At 46.0% G+C, this 22,059-nt stretch overlaps 1 protein-coding gene across 1 annotated transcript in view; it reads left to right on the forward strand.

Moving 5' to 3' along the window:
• Positions 1-22,059, forward strand: part of LOC132387036 (NACHT, LRR and PYD domains-containing protein 3-like) — a 58,503-nt gene that overhangs the window by 809 nt on the left and 35,635 nt on the right. The window lies entirely within an intron of this gene.

Consider the following 22,059-nt stretch of genomic DNA (forward strand, 5'->3'; position numbering starts at 1 on the left):
ACAGTGAAAATCCTGTCTTTGCCATCACTCACGTAGATCAAGCATTACAACAGTACATCGAGGTGATATAAGGTAAAACAATAACAGAGTGTAACAAATCATTATGGTCACAGAGAAAGTACAGTACAGGTAGATAAGTGGTCCAAGGTCACATCTAGTTAGACTGTGAGGTCAGCAGTCCATCTCATCACACTGGGGAACATTCATCTCGCTTATAACAGCAGAACGGAAACTGTCCTTGAGCCTGGTGTTACGATTCTGTTTAATTTTATTCTCGACCCAATCGGAGACTGAGAAGTGAAGGGGGTTTTCCATTATGTTGGCTGCTTTACTGAGGCAGCAGGACATATAGACAGAGTCCATGGAGGGGAGGTTGGCTTCTATGATGTGCTCAGCTGTGCCCACTGTTCTCTGTTATTTCATTCATTTAAACGAAGTGCAATAGCCGTATGAAGATGTGAAGCATCGGGATGGAATACTTTCTGTGGAGCATTGATAAAGATTGTAGAGTGGAAAATGACATATACCACAATTTTTATTGATTGTTCTGGTTTTGTCATATTGAAATCTGTTATCTATCAGAGTGTACTATTATTTCAGTACGGTGTATTGCTTGAGGACCATCACACATTGCCCTTGATTCCATCTCCCTCCCAGTTTCATCTGTTTATTTCCTGTCCATCTTGTTCAACATCTGTCCAGCCTGCGTCATACCACCTCAATGATATATATCAGCAGTCTCTCTACTAAACATTGTCTCAATTGTGACGTTTTGTCTTCCATTTATTCCAGCATTTTTTTTTAATTAGCTAGAACTACCAGAGGTTAAATTGATTGCAACACGTGGCAGGGTAAAAGCTGCCTTTACAATTTTTGTTTCACCATTACAAAATGGCTGCAGTGTTAATCCTTGTCACGATGAAACACACATCTGATGCTGAGTTTGTTATTTCCTTTTTCGGTTACATTTAGTGAGCCACTTCCTCCATTTCCAGGGTAACAAACCACCAGAGCTGCAAGGCCTGTTGCAAATGTTTATCGCTCCGTGATCACGGCCTCTCAGTGAAGCACCTTCAAATTACCCTTAAATATTTAAAATTTCGGCCCAAATCCACGCCCTCACCCATCCCGAAGGGCAATAGCCTACATGCATTCGCCCTATTTATACAATTATAGGTTTGTATGCTCTAGGAGGGGTTTCCAACTTGGTGTCCGCAGGCCCCACCGTTGAGCATAGCAGAAAATGGTCCCGAACCCCTGCGAGCATCTCTCCTGATTCTCATGTTCTCCAGGTTATCAATAACTAATCTGTTCAAACTACCCCTGTAACTCAGTTCCTAAAATGACAGCAACATCCGTGTCTGCCAAGCCTCCTGCACCAACCTGTCACAGGGTCCGAGGGAGACCTTGTCAGGCCCTGGGGATTTATCCATCCTAATTCTCCTCAAGGCAGCAAACTCCTGTCGTGTAATCTGTACACAATCCGTGTCCTGACTGACTCTCCTCATTTCTATAGTCTCTATCTGTCTCCCAAGTAAACACAGGCACAGAGATGTCATAGACGATCTCTCCCATCTCTTACGGCTTCGTGCGCAGATGAGCACGCTGAACGTCAGATGTTATTTTGTAACTGTTAGCGGAGCGGGGAGGAAATAACAGGTTTTCTCAATAATTTATCCTACTACCACATTGTCTGCTATTTATGAGAATGTGCTCATTACAGTTGTTGTTTACAAAGTTCACAAGAGTGATTCTGGAATGAAATGCTTTATGTATGAGGAATACAGGAGGAAATCTGCAGATGCTGCTTATTCAAACACACACAAAATGCTGGTGGAACACAGCAGGCCAGGCAGCATCTATAAGGAAAAGCACAGTCGACGTTTCGGGCCGATACCCTTTGTCAGAACTGACTGAAAGGAAAGATAGTAAGAGATTTGAAAGTAGTGGGGTGGAGGTGAAAATGATAGGAGAAGACCGGAGGGGGTGGGGTGAAGCTGAGAGCTGGAATGATGATTGGCCAAAGGGATACAGAGCTGGAGAAGGGAAAGGATCATGGGACGGGAGGCCTAGGGAGAAAGAAAGGGGTACGGGAGCACCAGAAGGAGATGGAGAACAGGCAGAGTGATGGGCAGAGACAGAAAAAAAAGGGAGGGGGGATAATATATATTGCAGGGATGGGGTAAGAAAGGGGGGAGGGGCATTAACGGAAGTTGGATAAGTCTCTGCTCCTATTATCGATGGAGGGATGGTGACTCTGGGAACAGGAACCTCAGTGAAATCCTATGTTCTGGATAGAGTCGATGGGGACAAGATGTTTTCAACAGTAGGGGAATCTGGAACCTGAGGTCACAATCTCAATCCATTTAATTGTATCTGAGGAACTTCGCTTTCATCATTCTGTCCAGTAGCAGGATCTGAAGTCCACCTGTATCAATGCCGGGGGTTGATCGCAGTTAGAAGATATTTGCAGACACAGGAATGTGACGAAAGTTTTAACCACTTAATTAAACAAAGAAGGAAACTTCATGGTTATCACAACAACGCATTGTGTGAAATAAATAAAAACACAAAATGCTGGCAGAACTCAGCAGTCCAGACATCATCTATGGGAGGAGGTAGTGACGACGTTTCGGGCTGAAACCCTTCAACATGAGTGAAATAACATGGGAAGTCGAGGGGGAATAAGAATTGGAGGGAAATGGGATGGGGGGGGGAGGTGGAGAATTATGGGAAATAAAAGAGAAAGAAAGGTAGGGCTGGGGGGAGAGATGTTTCTCTTTGGTTCTCTTTCTCTCTCTTTCCCCCTCACTATAATCTCTCCCCCCAGCCCTGCCTTTCTTTCTCTTTTATTTCCCATAATTCTCCACCATTTCCCTCTAGCCTATCACTTCCCAGCTCTCTACTTTATCCCTCCCCCCACTTCCTATCCCACCTCGACCATCCTATGTTACTTCACTCCTGAGGATGGGTTTCGGCCCGAAACGTCGTTATTACCTCCTCCCATAGATGCTGCCTGGCCTGCTGAGTTCTGCCAGCATTTCATTTTTTAAATTAATTTCCAGCATCAGCAGATTCACTCGTATTGCCTTTGAATGCATTGTCTGATGCCCTTTGTAAATATCCCACAGTTGACATTTGGAACAGATAGGCCACATCCAACAACTTGTTTGATTTTGGATCTGCTGAAAGTTCTGTAGATATGGAACTACCAATATATTTACTGCATGCACCTCGAGACAGGGTTAAAACAGCCACTGGAATTTTAGCTTCCCCATTACAAAATGGCTGACAGCTCAGTATTCATCTTTGTCATAATGAAGTTCAGAGTATGTGAGGTTGAGTTCCTTATTTCCTTTTTCAGTTAGTTCTGCTTCCTACATCACCAGGGTAACAAACCACCAGAGCAAGGAGTGTTGAACATCTGGGGTTCGTTGAGACTGTACCTGGAATATGGTGTGAAATCCAGCTGCCCATAATAATGTGGGTTATACAGACCAAAAAACAAACTGCCGGAGGAACTCAGTGGTTCGGGCAGCATCTGTGGAGGGGAATGGACTGTCAACATTCTGGTCTGAGACCCTCCCTCTGGACTGAGAGCAGACGGGGAAAAGTCAGAGAAAACAAGTGCGGGTTCGGGATGGGGCAAGAACTAGGGAGTGGGACGTAGATCCAGGTGAGGGGGGAGATGGGAAGTTGGAAATAGTAACGGGAGTGGAACATGAGTGGTTTGGGCAACACGGGGCAGCAGAAGATGACGTTTAATTCTATAGAGGATTAGCAAAGAGGTTAGAGAGTATTTATTTTAGAGATTCACCACCCTGTTTCCTGGAGGGAAACAGGGATCAGCAGAACGGATGAATCGAGGAAAAACCTGTGGCTGAAATAGGAGAGGAGCCATCATCATAAACACAAAATACTCTGCAGATGCTGGGGTCAAAGCTGGATCAACTCAGCAAGTCGGGTAGCATCCGTGGAAAAGGACAGTCAACGATTCGGGCCGAGACTCTTTGTCAAGACTGAAGAAGGAGGGGCAGGGAACCTATGAAGAAGGTGGGAGGAGGGTGGGAAGGAGAAGGCTGGCAGGTGAGAGGTGTAACAAATCATTCTAGTTACAGAGAAAGTGCAGTGCAGGTAGATATGTGGTGCAAGGTCACATTGATTTAGATTGTGCGGTCAGGAGTCTACTCATCATGCTGTTCGCTTATTAACAGCAGAATGGACACTGTCCTTGAGCCTGGTGGTGTGTTTCTGTTTTATTTTATCTTCGGCCCGATGGGAGTATTAGAAGTGCCACAGTTCTGAGGATCTTTCATTATGTTGGCTGCTTTACTGAGTCAGTGGGAAGTATAGACAGAGTCCATGGAGGGGAGGTTGGTTTCTATGATGTGCTCAGGTGTGTTCACAGTTCTCCGCTATTTCATTCAGTTGAAGGAGGAGCAGTAGCCGGATGAAGATGTGAAGTATCGCGATGGGATACTTTCTGCGGTGCTTTGATAAAGTGTGTAGAGTAGAAAAGGGCATATACCAAAGTTCTTATTGTTTGTTCTGGTTTTGTTATATTGGAATCTGTTATCTACTAGTGTGTACTATTATTTCAGGACCATCAGAGATCGCCCTTCATCCCCTTCTCCCATCTGGCTCCATCTGCCCATCCCCTGCCCATCTTTTTCAACCTCTGTCCAGCCTGTATCCCACCACCTCAATGATATATATCAACCACATTGTTCAACCTCTGTCCATTCTGTATCCCACCACCACAATGATATATATCAACCACATTGTTCAACATCTGTCCAGTCTGTATCCCACCACCTCAATGATAAATATCAACCACATTGTTCAACCTCTGTCCAGCCTGTATCCCACCACCTCAATGATATATATCAACCACATTGTTCAACCTCTGTCCATTCTGTATCCCACCACCTCAATGATATATATCAACCACATTGTTCAACCTCTGTCCAGCCTGTATCCCACCACCTCAATGATATATATCAACCACATTGTTCAACATCTGTCCAGTCTGTATCCCACCACCTCAATGATAAATATCAACCACATTGTTCAACCTCTGTCCAGCCTGTATCCCACCACCTCAATGATATATATCAACCACATTGTTCAACATCTGTCCAGTCTGTATCCCACCACCTCAATTATACATATCAACCACATTGTTCAACCTCTGTCCAGCCTGTATCCCACCACCTCAATGATATATATCAACCACATTGTTCAACCTCTGTCCAGCCTGTATCCCACCACCTCAATGATATAATCAACCACATTGTTCAACATCTGTCCAGTCTGTATCCCACCACCTCAATGATAAATATCAACATCTTGTTCAACCTCTGTCCAGTCTGTATCCCACCACCTCAATGATATATATCAACCATCTTGTTCAATCTCTGTCCAGTCTGTATCCCACCAACTCAATGATATATATCAACCATCTTGTTCAACCTCTGTCCAGCCTGTATCCCACCACCTCAATGATATATATCAACCACATTGTTCAACATCTGTCCAGTCTGTATCCCACCACCTCAATGATAAATATCAACATCTTGTTCAACCTCTGTCCAGTCTGTATCCCACCACCTCAATGATATATATCAACCATCTTGTTCAACCTCTGTCCAGCCTGTATCCCACCACCTCAATGATATATATCAACCACATTGTTCAACCTCTGTCCAGCCTGTATCCCACCACCTCAATGATATATATCAACCACATTGTTCAACCTCTGTCCAGCCTGTATCCCACCATCTCAATGATATATATCAACCACATTGTTCAACCTCTGTCCAGCCTGTATCCCACCACCTCAATGATATATATCAACCACATTGTTCAACATCTGTCCAGTCTGTATCCCACCACCTCAATGATAAATATCAACATCTTGTTCAACCTCTGTCCAGTCTGTATCCCACCACCTCAATGATATATATCAACCATCTTGTTCAATCTCTGTCCAGCCTGTATCCCACCACCTCAATGATATATATCAACCACATTGTTCAACCTCTGTCCAGCCTGTATCCCACCACCTCAATGATATATATCAACCATCTTGTTCAATCTCTGTCCAGTCTGTATCCCACCAACTCAATGATATATATCAACCATCTTGTTCAACCTCTGTCCAGCCTGTATCCCACCACCTCAATGATAAATATCAACATCTTGTTCAACCTCTGTCCAGTCTGTATCCCACCACCTCAATGATATATATCAACCATCTTGTTCAATCTCTGTCCAGTCTGTATCCCACCAACTCAATGATATATATCAACCATCTTGTTCAACCTCTGTCCAGCCTGTATCCCACCACCTCAAAGATATATATCAACCACATTGTTCAACATCTGTCCAGTCTGTATCCCACCAACTCAATGATATATATCAACCATCTTGTTCAACCTCTGTCCAGCCTGTATCCCACCACCTCAATGATATATATCAACCATCTTGTTCAACCTCTGTCCAGCCTGTATCCCACCACCTCAATGATATATATATGAACCACATTGTTCAACATCTGTCCAGTCTGTATCCCACCAACTCAATGATATATATCAACCATTTTGTTCAACCTCTGTCCAGCCTGTATCCCACCACCTCAATGATATAATCAACCACATTGTTCAACCTCTGTCCAGCCTGTATCCCACCACCTCAATTATATATATCAACCACATTGTTCAACCTCTGTCCAGCCTGTATCCCACCACCTCAATGATATATATCAACCACATTGTTCAACCTCTGTCCAGCCTGTATCCCACCACCTCAATGATATATATCAACCACATTGTTCAACATCTGTCCAGTCTGTATCCCACCACCTCAATGATAAATATCAACATCTTGTTCAACCTCTGTCCAGTCTGTATCCCACCACCTCAATGATATATATCAACCATCTTGTTCAATCTCTGTCCAGTCTGTATCCCACCAACTCAATGATATATATCAACCATCTTGTTCAACCTCTGTCCAGCCTGTATCCCACCACCTCAATGATATATATCAACCACATTGTTCAACCTCTGTCCAGCCTGTATCCCACCACCTCAATGATATATATCAACCACATTGTTCAACCTCTGTCCAGCCTGTATCCCACCACCTCAATGATAAATATCAACATCTTGTTCAACCTCTGTCCAGTCTGTATCCCACCACCTCAATGATATATATCAACCATCTTGTTCAATCTCTGTCCAGTCTGTATCCCACCAACTCAATGATATATATCAACCATCTTGTTCAACCTCTGTCCAGCCTGTATCCCACCACCTCAATGATAAATATCAACATCTTGTTCAACCTCTGTCCAGTCTGTATCCCACCACCTCAATGATATATATCAACCATCTTGTTCAATCTCTGTCCAGTCTGTATCCCACCAACTCAATGATATATATCAACCATCTTGTTCAACCTCTGTCCAGCCTGTATCCCACCACCTCAATGATATATATCAACCACATTGTTCAACATCTGTCCAGTCTGTATCCCACCAACTCAATGATATATATCAACCATCTTGTTCAACCTCTGTCCAGCCTGTATCCCACCACCTCAATGATATATATCAACCATCTTGTTCAACCTCTGTCCAGCCTGTATCCCACCACCTCAATGATATATATCAACCACATTGTTCAACATCTGTCCAGTCTGTATCCCACCAACTCAATGATATATATCAACCATCTTGTTCAACCTCTGTCCAGCCTGTATCCCACCACCTCAATGATATATATCAACCACATTGTTCAACCTCTGTCCAGCCTGTATCCCACCACCTCAATTATATATATCAACCACATTGTTCAACCTCTGTCCAGCCTGTATCCCACCACCTCAATGATATATATCAACCACATTGTTCAACCTCTGTCCAGCCTGTATCCCACCACCTCAATGATATATATCAACCACATTGTTCAACATCTGTCCAGTCTGTATCCCACCACCTCAATGATAAATATCAACATCTTGTTCAACCTCTGTCCAGTCTGTATCCCACCACCTCAATGATATATATCAACCATCTTGTTCAATCTCTGTCCAGTCTGTATCCCACCAACTCAATGATATATATCAACCATCTTGTTCAATCTCTGTCCAGTCTGTATCCATCACCTCAATGAAATATATCAACCATCTTGTTCAACCTCTGTCCAATCTGTATCCCACCACCTCAATGATACATATCAACCATCTTGTTCAACCTCTGTCCAGTCTGAACTCCAATGCTGCAATGATATATATCAACAATCTCTCTTTCAAACTTTGCCTTCATTGTGAAGTTTTCTTTTGCATCTTTTCCAAAATTAGTTTTTCACTAGCTGGAAATATCAGAGGTTTAATTGAACACAACATGTGGCAGGGTAAAAACAGCCATTTCAAATTTAGTTTCACCGTTAGAAAATGGCTGCAGTGTTAACCTTCATAATAATGGAGCTCATAGCATCTGAAGTTGAGTTTGCTATTTCCTTTCTCGGTTATTTTCGGTGAGCCACTTCCTCTGTTTCCAGGGTAACAGCCTGTCAGGGCTGCAGCAAGTGTTGCACTTTTTATCGCTCTGTGGTCACCGCCTCTCAGCGCAGAGAGAGTGGCCTAGGGAGCAAATGTAACAGAGTGATAGCGGGAGGAAAGGATGCTGTGAGCATTGACTGTATGGGATGTTTTACACCAGGGTCTGAAATAACTGAGAACTAGCAAACTTGTTGGGGTGAGGTGATATTTACAGGCTAGGGTAGCAATCAGTTACTATCGGTGCATTAAAATGAAGAGGCAGAAATACTACAGTTGCAGGAAATTTAAAGTGAGGAGGAGAAAATACTGGAAACGCTCAGCGGATCGGCAGCATCTTGGACAATTTCAGTTCTGGAACTGGGTCTTCCACCTTTTCTCCTTTCAGAGATGCAGTCTGATGTACTGAGTTCCCAGCATTTTCTGCTTTATAATTTCACATTTTGTTCCTGCTACATTGCAGGAAACATGGCAGCCCGCTCTGCTGGGCAAGATCCCACACAGCAGGAAGATTGTGATCAAATGTGCTCGGTTTAGCTGCTGGGGTCAGGCTGAAGTGTATCCGCATCCTCTATACAGACCGGGGAACCAGCCTGAGCACCCACCCCGGCAGAGGGTCATTAGGTTCCAATTTCATCGTACTTTGTCAATCGGAAATGGCAGGAACACCACGGCAAATCGCCGGCACCAAAGCGTCTTTGTATGGGTGATGATATTGGGCCGGTGACTCTGAGGATATGGAACTGGCAGTATACGGGCTTCAGTCCAGGTTGGTAATTCTGCAGTTGGGATCGGAATTTCCTCAGTCTGCGGTAAGGCTGAAATCCCGGGCGGTTGGACGTTGGTTATGGGGAAGTCACCATCTACACTGCCCAATAGGAGATCATATCTGTCAAGTATTTTGGAGATTATTTAAGAGTTAACCAGGGAGTTGGGCGAAGTTGGGCAGTGATGTTCATCTGAACTTTGGTAAAGTCTGTAACGAGATCCCGCATGGCAGTTGATCGGGAAGGTTCGGTCACGTGGGATTCACGGGGAGCTGGCGAGGTGGATTCACACCGGGCTCGAGAACAAGAAGCAGGGGGTGATCACTGAAGATGAATTTAGCGAATGGAGGCCTGTGACAAGTGGGACGTGCGTGTCAGTGTCGAGACCTCGTTAATGTGTTATTCGTGCCATTGATTTGTATATGAATGTACATGGCACGGTATCAAGTTTGATACAAAGTTCGGGAGTATGCTTGATATTGCAACAGGTTACAATAAATTTCAAAGACATCTTGGTTAGTGATGGAGATGGTCTGAGAAATGGCGAATGGTTTTCAACTCGAAAAAGAGAGGGTTGGAGCATTTGGACAGTCAGTCCAGGGTGGGACTGGTATAGTGAATGGGAGGGCACGGAGAGTTGTGGAACAGATTGAGCAACAACAAAAAAAATCATTAATATGCAACACAGACTGCAGTGCAGATAGAGAACAATACCTGACTCCGACACAGAACTCAGCTCTGATACCGGGTCCTCCACCTGAAATATTAACATACTCTCTGTCTTGTTGAATAATTCCAGCATTTTTGTTTTATTATGTTAAAGATGTTTTGTCAACTTGCTGTTTTGTATGTATGGCGTGTCTACATTGTGTTTAACAAAGGTGCGATGTTACAAGCTGCTTATAGCCAGGTAAACACTCAAGAACACGTACAAACAGGCCGGATGAACTCAACGGGTCGGGCAGCGTCCGTTGAAAGGAACAGTCAACGTTTCGGGCCGAGAGCCCTCGTCAGGACAGGGACAGGGGCCCCATAAAGAAGGTGGGGGGAGGGTGAGAAGGAGAAGGCTGATAGGTGCCAGGTGAAAAACCAATCAGAGGAAAGATCAAGGGGTGGGGGAGGGGAAGCAGGGAGGGGATAGGCAGGAAAGGTGAAGAAGGAATGTAAGGTGAAAGCACTATGGGTAGTAAAAGGCAGAATCATGAGAGAGGTATATGAGGTATATGAGATCCTGTTGAAGGTGGCGGAAGTCGCTGAGGATAATATGCTTGATCCGGAGGCTGACGGGGTGGTAGGTGAGGACAAGGGAAACACGGTCCCTGTTGTGGCGACGAGAAAATGGGGTGAGGGCCGAATTGCGGGAAATGGAGGACATGCGTGTGAGGGAATCACCCCACCACTAAGGACATTTTTCCCTTTCTACCCTTCTCTGCTTTTCCCAGGGATCATTCCCTCCGTGACTGCCTGGTCCACACGTCCCTCCCCACAGATCTCCCACCGGGTACTTATCCCTGCAAGCGTAAGTGCTACACCTGTCCCTACACCTCCTCTCTTACCACCATTCTGGGCCCCAAACAGTCCTTCCAGGTGAGGCAACACTGCACTTGTGAGCCTGTTGGGGTAATCTATTGCGGCCTCCTCTACATCAGCGAGACCCGACGCAGATTGGGGGACCGCTTCGTCAAGCACCTCAGCTCGGTCCGCCACAACAGACAGGATCTCCCGGTTGCCACCCACTTCAACTCTGCTTCACATTCCCATTCGGATATGACCATACATGGCCTCCTCTACTGCCATGATTAGGCCAAACTCGGGTTGGAGGAGCAACACCTCATATATCGTCTGGGTACTCTCCAGCCAATTGGTACGAACATCGGATTCACCTCCCTCATAATTCTGCCTCCTTCTACTACCCATAGTAGTAGTAAAGGGTGCCCATACCCTTTACATTCCTTCTTCACTTGTCCTGCCTATTCCCTCCCCCAGCACTTGATCTTTCCTTTGATTGGTTTTTCACCTGCACCTTCCCCCTACCCCTACCTTCTTTATAGGACCACTGCCCCCTCCTTCCTCAGTCCTGACGAAGGGTCTCGGCCCGAAACGTTGACTGCTCATTTCAACGGATGCTGCCTGACCTGCTGAGTACATCCAGCCTGTTTGTACGTCTAGATTTCACCACAGCATCTGCAGTGTATTTGTCTTTAAATACTCAATAACATGTTGACCGGAGTTTAGGAGATAATAATGATCTTAAAATCCTTCCGGAGAAAATGTAGTGTTTCTGGACAAGATGTCACAATGTTAAGTGTGACATTGCATTGTTCAGGATGTCAGAGTGATTCTATATAGACTCAAATCATATATTGCCATAGATGTCCATGCAAGGGGATATCAAAATGAAAGAAACGGTGAGAATCAGGTGTGGCTGAGAAATCTGTATAATCCAGTGACAAGAGGAGTGGAAGCCTCATCGTCAGCAGAAATGTTTCAGCCCACACTGCTGTCACACTTGTCCATTACTCACCGCAGCGCCACCAGTGGTAGGAGGACCAAAGCAGCGGGTGCTGTCTGCTCAGCCTGCTTTGCCTTTACGTTGACACATCACTCCCGGTCCAGGACACAAGATTGGTTCCTAAAAGGGAATTGCCTGCAATACAGAGAGTAGATACCCTGGATAATCCTGGCCCAGTGTACAACGCATGGGGAGATCGGAAATGGACATTGTGTGACTGTGGGTGGATGGGCGCAGGTGGATCAGTCCATGACAAAGCTTCAGTGGATCGGCCCAAGATGTTTGGAAGTGTTTGTCTCCGTTTAGAAATAAAACCGAGTTTTTCAATTAATGTTTGACCCTCCTGTCATTTTTTTTGTTACCGAGCAGCACAAACTGATCACACCTCTCACCAAAATGGTTCAAGGTTCAAGCAGTGGAGGAGCTCCAGTGGCGTCAACATCGGGAAAGGACACGGGTATTTTGGCGAATTATTTTAATTTATAAACACACTGCTGATTCTATGTCTGGGTTTAATTCAACATTGGCAATTCACAAAATATTCGTGAAAACTGAGCAGAGAGATGAGAGAGAGCGTTAACATCTCTGGGGAAACACACTCACACGTGGAAGGAGTACATTTACCGTCTGCTCCTGCTCCTCGGACAGATTGTGATGCACACTAAAATGGCGAGTTACTCCGGAAGACAAGACATTCTCCGAAAGATGACAGTTTTGGGCAACACAAAGACACAAAATATTGGCTGAACTCAGCAGGTCAGGCAGCATCCATGGAGAAGAATAAACGTATGATATTTTGGATCAGGACCACGGAGAACAGAAAGTAATGTAACAATATCTAGAATTTATGTTGCCTCATTTCCAGTCCGATGAAGGACCTTGGCCTGAAACGTTGATTGTTTATTCTCCTCCATCGATGCTGCCTGACCTGTTGAGTACCTCCAGCATCTTGTGAGATATTCCAGAGATTTGCATCGGAAGGGGATTACCAGGCAGGCAGACAGTAGCGCAGAGCAAAGCGCAGGTGATGGGCAGTACCAGGAGAGTGTAGTTGATGGTTACTATATTCCCAGGAATTGGCAGAGTATTTTGCAAGCAGAGAGGTATATCCCCGGGGACTAGAAAGAGCAGCCTTCAACAGACGGTTGAGCTTTACCGACTAAGGTAACAATTCCCTGAATCACCCACACCACCCCACAGTCTACAGAGGAGTTACACTCTTCCCATTGGTGCAAAGCGATGTCAGTCACTAGTTACACCCAATAACAGAGATGGACCAGCCAAGAGGGCATTACCCTCGCTGAGGACATCTCATACTCCCGCCACGAACAAATTTGTCAAAGCGGAACAAATCCCAAAGTAAATGCTCCACTTTTTGAATTATTTCAGAGATTACTCTGTTCTACTACATTCTTCAATGCCCTACCATTTACCATGTATGTCCGATTTGGATTTTTCCTCCCAAAGTGCAGCACCTCACACTTAACAGCATTAAACTCCATCTGCCATCGTTCAGCCAACTCTTCTAACTGGCCTAAATCAGTCTGCAAGCTTTGAAAACCTACTTCATTATCCACAACGCCACCAACCATAGTATCATCTGCATACTAACTAATCCAATTTACCACCCTATCATCTAGATCATTAATGTATATGACAAACAACATTGGACCCAATACAGATTCCTAAGGGACAACACTAGTCACCGGCCTCCAAACTAACAAACAATTATCCACCACTGCACGCTAGTATCTCCCATCTAGCCACTGTTGAATCCATATTACTACTTCAATATTAATACCTAATGATTGAACCTTCCTAACCAACCTTCCGTACGGAACATAGTCAAACCCTTGTCAAACAAGGTTCAAGCTCTGGAACAACTGGACAGTGAAGACGCATACATCAGGATGCTGTTCAGTGCAGCTCAGCATTCAATAAGTCAGGCAACAAATATAATCAATAAGTTGCAAGAACCTGGTGTCAGTACATCCTTCTGCAATTGGATCCTCGATTTCTTCAGTTGCAGACGCCAGTCAGTACAGATTTGCAAACAAATCGCCAGATTAGCCATCAGTACGTGTATACCGTAGGGTTTATGTTTACTCCCTCTGCTTCATTTCTTTTGTGCTTCTGACTTTGAGGCTCGGCACAGCTCCAATGTCACTTTTAATTTTGCTGAAAACGTCACTGTCATTGTGGTGAAACCAGCAGCAATGAATATTGGGGAATTTCGTTGTGTCGTTGAGGTAGATAGTCGGATTTATTTATTACGCAATCTGAACTGCACTTGCTCTATAAATACAACACAACATTGTTTTAGTTTTTCCTGACGCAGCACCTTGATATACCTATGTATTGAATTGTCTGCACCGAATGGCACGCAAGAAAAGCATTTCACTGTGTCTAGATTGACGTCGCAGTAGAAGGTTATCAGTTCTGGAATGAAACTGATAATGAAACTGATCAATTTGTCAAATGGATATTGAAGGGCAGACAAAGATCAATATTAAGGTGTGGGCTGATTACCATATATGGATGAGTAGGGCTGATATATTCGCAATGAGTGTCGGGGGTCTCGAGAGAGTTGATGTAGAGGAAGACAAGGTGATGGAATTTCAAACGCCAGTGAATGTATACAAGCAGATTCATAACGTTGTGTTTAATACGTTCCGAATACCTCCCTTCACTGACGGGAAAGGTCATGATGCAATTATATATAGCATTGGCCTGATTAGAGTATCTTGCTGGTCCTGCTTCCCATAAGAAATGTATGTAATCTCAGTGGAGCCTATACACAGGGGTTTTCACCAGTCTGTTGCCGAACGTGCGGCTTTTCAGGTTATCTGCGGATAATCTGCCATAGCCTCCTTCAAGTGGAGGAGTGGGAGTTATTTCATTCAAACGTTATTAGGGACATACATGTTTTGGGTAGTGGGAACCTATTCTCCATATCATATGCATCTGTAGCGAAGTGCAAAGGCAAAGTTTGAGTGGAAATTCAGTTTTAGTGTAAGTTAGTGTATGGTGTTGACTTTCCTCATTTCAGTTTGAAGTAACGGATCTCTGTCAAACTGTAAATCTGCGGCCGTGCCAGATATTGTGAAATCGTATAAACAGATGTCACAAGATTGACAATAAGAAACGGTTTTGGACGTGGAAATGCCTCTTTTCTCAGTTTCACTGAAGAATGGGAAGGGAGGGGGGTGAACATCAGAGGAAGACGATGGGAAGGTGAGAGACGGAAATGGGAGTCGGGCTGGTAAAGGAAAATGGTGGAGGGGTATAATTATCGGAAGTTCTAGAAGGCTCTCTCACTATATCTTCAAACCTGCCCTTCCCTCTGGTGACTCTTCTCCTTCCCTTTCATCCAAGGCCTTCTGTCAGAATCCTATCAGATTCTCCCTTCTCCAGTCCTTTAGCCAACCGACCTCCAGCTCCTTGCTTCACTACCCCCCCCTCCACCCCCGAAACATCGCCTATACTCAGGCAGTAGTGATAGGAGACTCTATAGTCAGGGGGTCAAACAGGTAATTCTGTGGACACAGGAAAGAAACTCGGATGGTAGTTTGCCTCCCAGGTGCCGGGGTCTGGGATGTTTCAGATCGCGTCCAAGATATCCTGCAGTGGGAGGGAGAACAGCCAGAGGTCATGGTACATATTGGCACCAATGACATAGGTGGGAAAAGGAAAGATGTCCTGAGAAAAGACTATAGGGAGTTTGGAAGCATATTGAGAAGAAGGACCCCAAAAGGTAGCAATCTCGGTATTACTGCCTGTGCCACGCGACATTGAGAATATGAATAGAATGAGGTGAAGGATAAATGAGGCCCTGAAGCAGGGGGCAGGGATTCAGATTTCTGGATCATTCGGACCTCTTTTGGGGCAGGTGTGACCTGTAGAAAAAGGATGGGCGGCACTTGAATCCCAGGGGGACCAATATCCTGGCGGGGAGGTTTGCAAAGGCTGATGGGGAGAGTGTAAACTAGAATTGCTGGGGGTGGTAACGGAACTGAAGAGACTGGGGAAGAGGAGGTTGGCTCACAAATAGACAAAACTTGTAGATAGTGCGAGAGGCAGCTGATAGAGAAGTGAGGTGCTCAGACGGACGCTTTGAGATGTGTCCATTTAACTGCAAGGAGTGTTGTGAACAAAGCGGATGAGCTTAGAGCGTGCATCAGTACTTGGAGATATGATGTGATGGCCATTACAGAGACTTGGTTGGCTCAGACACAGGAACGGTTACTTCAAGTGCCGGGTCTTAGATATTTCAGAAAGGACAAGGAGGGAGGCAAAACAGGTGGGGACATGGCACTGTTGCTCAGAGATAGTGTCACGGCTGCAGAAAAAGTGGAGGCCATGGAGGTGGTGTCTACAGAGTCTCTGCGGATGGAAGTTAGGAACAGCAAGGGGACAATAACTTTACTGGGTGTTTTTATAGTCCGCCCAATAGTAACAGGTATATGGAGGAGCAGATAGGGAAACAGATCTTGGAAAGGTGTAATGATAACAGAAATACGAGGAAATCCGCAAATGCTGGAAATTTAAGCAGGAGAAGGGGGTCATCTTTGGGGGTGGGAGCAGCCTCCAACGACTCCACACAAGCTTCGATTGTGACTCTCGTCTCCCCTTCCACCACCAGCACTCTACAATCCACTGCCCCTCAGATCCCACCGTTAACCGCTGGAAACTCGGAGCCTCCATTTTTCTCTCAGCCCAACCCTCCCCTCTCCAATGACTCAATCAGCCTCCCTCCCCCTCCCTCCTCTGATCCCGGCTCTCATCCGTGCCGGGTCTTTGCCATCCCCTCTGACATTCCACTCTGAGGCAGCACGAGCCGTCCTCAGTAAGGGCCTCGCCTTTGTCCCCCTTCGCCCACACCTCAGCGAGTTCCGCCTACGCCATGACGCTGAACTCTTCTTCCGCCGGCTCTGTCTCCGAGTTCACATTTTGGCAAGGTCTCTCCCATCCCCACCGATGACCCTTTCTCCCGTCTTCAACCCCCCTTCATAGACACCCCACTCTGGTCTTCTGCCTGATCTGGATCTCTTTATTGCTAACTGGCGACGGAACGTCAACAGACTCGACTTCACCACTTCACACCTTGTTCCAATTTCAACCTCACTCATTCCGAACAAACTGCTCTCCACTCCCTCCTCACCAATCCCAACCTCACTATAAAACCCGCTGACAAGGGGGGCGCTGTAGTAGTCTGGCGTACTGACCTGTACCTGGCCGAGGCACAGCGGCAACTCGCTGATACATCCTGTTATTTACCCCTCGATCATGACCCCACTAAGGAGCACCAGGCCTCAGTCTTCCACACCATTACCAACCTTATCAGCTCTTGGGATCTCCCATCTACTGCCACCAACGTTATACGCCCCGCACTTCCCGTTTCTACCTCCTACCCAAGATCCACAAACCTGTCTGTCCAGGTAGACTCAGTGTCTTAGCTTGCTCCTACCCCACCGAATTCATTTCTGCATACCTTGACACTGTCCTATCCCCCCTTGTTCAATCCCTTCCCACCTATGGTCGTGACACTTCTCATGCTTTGTATTTTTTCAATGATTTTAAGTTCCCTCGCCCCCACTGCCTTATTTCCACCATGGGCGTCCAGTCCCTAAATACCTCCATCCCTCACCCGGACAGTCTCGAAGCTCTTCGCTTCTTTTTGGATTCCAGACCTAACCAATTCCCCTCTACCACCACTCTCCTCTGCCCAGCGGAATTAGTTCTTACTCTCAATCATTTATCCTTTGGCTCCTCCCACTTCATCCAAACCAAGGGTGTAGCCAGGGCACCCGTATGGGTCCTAGTTATGCCTGCCTTTTTGTTGGCTTTGTGGAAGAGTCCATGTTCCAAGTCTATACGGTTATCCGTCCCCCTCTTTTCCTTCATCGACGACTGCATTGGCGGTGCCTCCTGCACGCATGCTGAGCTCGTTGACTTCATTAACATTGCCTCCAACTTTCACCCTGCCCTCAAATTTACCTGGTCCATTTCCGACTCCTCACTCCCCTTTCATTATCTTTCTGTCTCCATCTCTGGAGACGGCTCATCTACTGATATCTACTATAAGCCTACAGACTCTCAGAGCTACCTGGACTATTCCTCTTCCCACCTTGTCTCTTGCAAAAATGCTATCCCCTTCTCTCAATTCCTCTGTCTCCGCCGCATCTGCTCTCAGGATGAGGCTTTTCATTCCAGGACGAAGGAGACGTCTTCCGTTTATAAACAAAGGGGATTCCCTTCTTCCACCATCAACTCTGCTCTCAAACGCATCTCTCCCATTTCCCGCACATCTGCCCCCACCCCATCCACCCGCCACTCCACTCGGGATAGGGTTCCCCTTCTCCTCACCTACGACCCCACCAGCCTCCAGGTCCAACTTATAATTTTCCGTAACTTCCGCCACCTCCAGCAGGATCCCACTACCAAGCACCTGTTTCCCTAGACCCCTCTTTCTGCTTTCCACAGGTATCGCTCGCTACGCGACTCCCTTGTCCACTCGTCCCCACCATCTCTTCCCACCGATCTCCCTCCTGGCACTTACCCTTGTAAGCGGAACAAGTGCTACACCTGCCCTTACACCCTCCCTCACCACCATTCAGGGCCCCAGACAGTCATTCCAGGTGAGGCGACACTTCACCTGTGAGTCGGCTGGTGTGGTTTATTGCGTCCGGTGCTCCCGGTGTGTCCTTTTATATATTGGTGAGAACCGTCGCAGACTGGTCGACTGTTTCGCTGAACACCTACGCTCGGTCCGCCAGAAAAAGCAGGACCTCCCAGTGTCCACACATTTTAATTCCACGTCCCATTCCCAGTCTGATATGTCTATCCATGGGCCCCTCTACTGTCAAAATTAATCCAAACTCAGTTTGGAGGAACAACACCTTATATACCGGCTGGGTAGCCTCCAACCTGATGGCATGAGCATTGACTTCTCTAACTTCCGTTAATGCCCCCCCTCCCCTTCCTACCCCATCCCTGACATATTTAGTTGTTTGCCTGTTTTCCATCTCGCTCTGGTGTTCCCCCTGCTCCTTTCTTTCTCCCTCGGCCTCCCGTCCCATGATCCTTTCCATTCTCCAGCTCGGTATCACTTTCAACAATCACCTTTCCAGATCTTAGTTTCATCCCAACCCCTCCGGTCTTCTCCTATCATTTCGCTGTTCCCCCTCCCCTCACTACTTTTAAATCTTCTACTATCTTTCCTTTCACTTAGTCCTGACGAAGGGTCTCGGCCCAGAACTTCGACAATGCTTTTCCTTATAGATGTTGCCTGGCCTGCTGTGTTCCACCGGCATTTTGGTTGTGCTGTTTGAATTTCCAGCATCTGCAAATTTCCTCGTGTTTCCACAACATAAAAGACAGGACACCAACAGGATCCGGGACAGCTTCTTCCAGCAGGCTATGAGAATGATTAATTCATGCTGACAAAATCGTATTTTATGTTCTATTGTTGAACATACTATTTATTATAAATTACTATAAATTGCACATGCATATTTAGACGGAAACTTAAAGATTTTTACTCATGTATATGAAGGATGTAAGTGTACCTATCTTGGTCAACCATTTTCCAGCCTGTATTCCACCATATCAAAGATATATACACCATCTCGGTTAACATCTGATCAGCCTGTATCCCATCAACGATTATATATCAACAATCTCTCTTCTACCGTTGTCTTATTTTTGCCTCACAGAGTTGATACTGAAATCGGTGTTTGTACCTGGAACTACCAGAGGGTTTATTGAATACAGCACGTAGTAAGTTAAAGACAGCCATTGCGATTTCATCTTCAAAGTTAAAATGTCTGCTGTATCAATCTTTGTCGGAAGGAGGGTTGAAAGCAGAGAATACAGATTGATAATGGGGTGGGATGGATGTTGTGAGCATTGACTGAATTATCCCTGTATTGGATTGAAGAGAAAACTAATGAACATTGGTATTACATTTGTGCTGATTTGTTCTGACCGTCACAAATATCGTGTAATCAGTTAATAGTTGTGCATCATTTAAAGTAAAAAGAGAAAATGGTGGAAACGTTCAGCAGATCGGGCAGCGTCTTGGACAGTCCCGGTTCAGATACTGGGTCTTCCACAGTTTCTCTTTCCACTGATCCAATCTGATGTACCGAGCCTGCTGTTACCCCGCGCCCAGGTTTTCTAGCCCGATCTCTGGCTCAGTCAGAGGATCATCAGGTTCCCGTCCTGATACAGGTTGATGTCGGAGTGTTGCTGTTTGAACTCTGAATGGCCGGGACACTGCAGCACATTACTGGCGACAAGGACTCCTGGGCGAGTTGCTGAGTGAGCTGTTACCTGGGAAACACTGGGCCTATGTAGCTGTCAGTATCTCTGACCCAGTCAGGTTCCCGTTCTGCCACAGGTTGATGTCGGAGTGTTGGTGTTTGAACTCTGAATGACCGGGACACTGCAGCACATTACTGGCGACAAGGACTCCTGGGCGAGTTGCGGATTGAGCTGTTACCTGGGAAACACTGGGCATTTAGACCTGTCAGTATCTCTGACCCAGTCAGGTTCCCGTTCTGCCACAGGTTGATGTCGGATTGTTGTTGTTTGAACTCTGAATGGCCGAGACACTGCAGCACATTACTGGCGACAAGGACTCCTGGGCGAGTTGCGGATTGAGCTGTTACCTGGGAAACACTCGTCATTCAGACCTGTCAGTATCTGGGATTTGGCCCAGGTCAATACTTCCACAGATGGGGGCTGGATGTTCCTCCTTTCAGAGTGTATCAAAAGCCTCGGGGTGCTGGGCATTGGCTATGGGGAACTTTCTGATTACACCACGCAGTGTGAGATGCGGGGACGATGTGTGAGGATTCGGGGGTCGGTGAGTGGCAGATTCAGCAGTGTGACCCTGTGAGGTTAGGTCCTGTGATATCACAGTTTTAGATCCAAGTACAATGGCCCCGGGGTTCAAGCTGCCCGGGTTTATGAGGTGTTGAGCCAGTATTTCTGTTCTGGGCTCAGATGTTTGTTTCGGGAGTTTCTTTGGAAGAAATGACTGCCATACCGAGGAGAGGATGAGTTAGCACCCCGTCCCTCACAGGGAGAGGCTGTGAGTAAATGGGCTGTACCGTGTTTGCAACAGTAGAAATAGACCCGTGAGTTTGGTGTTCGCCCCTCATTGCCTCCTGTCTGTCAATCGTTGGAAATGAAGCAGATGTGTTCAGTACAACTGTGGCTCTCGTGGTTCACAAGAGTAATCGCAGGAACGAGAGGGTTTCTGTACGGGCGGGGGGGAGTGATTGACAAGTCTGTGGCCTGAGGTGGGAGATGAGTTAGATCAAAGAGTTGATCTGAACGTGCATGTAACGAGAGCTGAATAACTCGTCTCCTACCTTTGGCCATGAACCTATCAATCACTCTTACTGTCGGCCAACTCTGGAGGTCCAAGATGTCGAATTCTGCAAAGAAGGGATGCGTTTGCTCCACGACCGCTGGACTAAGCGTGTAAATGTAGGAGGGGACTATGTTGAAAAATAAATGTGCTGGGTTTTCAAAAATTGACTCCATCTACCTTGGGTCACGAACGTATCAATCACCGCTCATATGGCAAGCATTTGATGACTCTTGGCCTGTACTCTATTGAGTTCAGAAGTATAGAGGGGGACGGAGTCTTATTTAAACCCACAGAATGCTGAACAGCCTGGAGACAGTGGACAGGTGGAGGATGTTTCCATCAGACGGAGAGTCTGGGGTCTGAGAGGACAGCCTCGGAATAAACAAGCTTCCCTTCAAAACTGAGAGAAACTTCTTCAGCCAAAGAGTAATCGATCTGTGGAGTTTGTTGCAACAGATGGTGAATGGGGCTGTCACTGGGTATATTCACGGCAGAGGTTAATATATTATTTATCGCTAACTATTGTCATGTTTTGTTAGCCAGAACTATCAGAGTATTATTGTAAACAGCACGTTAAAAGCCGACTTTACAATTTTAGATTCTTCGATTCAAAATGGCTGCAGTGTTAAACTTTATCATAATTAAACTCACGATGCTGAGTTTGTTATTTCCCTTTTCGGTTATTTTTGGTGAGCCACTTCCTCTGTTTCCAGGGTAACGGCCCACTAGAGCTGCAAGAAGAGTGGCACATTTTTTTATCGCTCTGTGGTCACCGCCTCTCAGTGCAGAGACAGTGGCCTCAGGAGCAAATGCAACAGTATGATAGTGGGAGGAAA

The sequence above is a fragment of the Hypanus sabinus genome, unplaced genomic scaffold, assembly GCF_030144855.1.
Source record: "Hypanus sabinus isolate sHypSab1 unplaced genomic scaffold, sHypSab1.hap1 scaffold_149, whole genome shotgun sequence".
Lineage (NCBI taxonomy): Eukaryota > Metazoa > Chordata > Chondrichthyes > Myliobatiformes > Dasyatidae > Hypanus > Hypanus sabinus.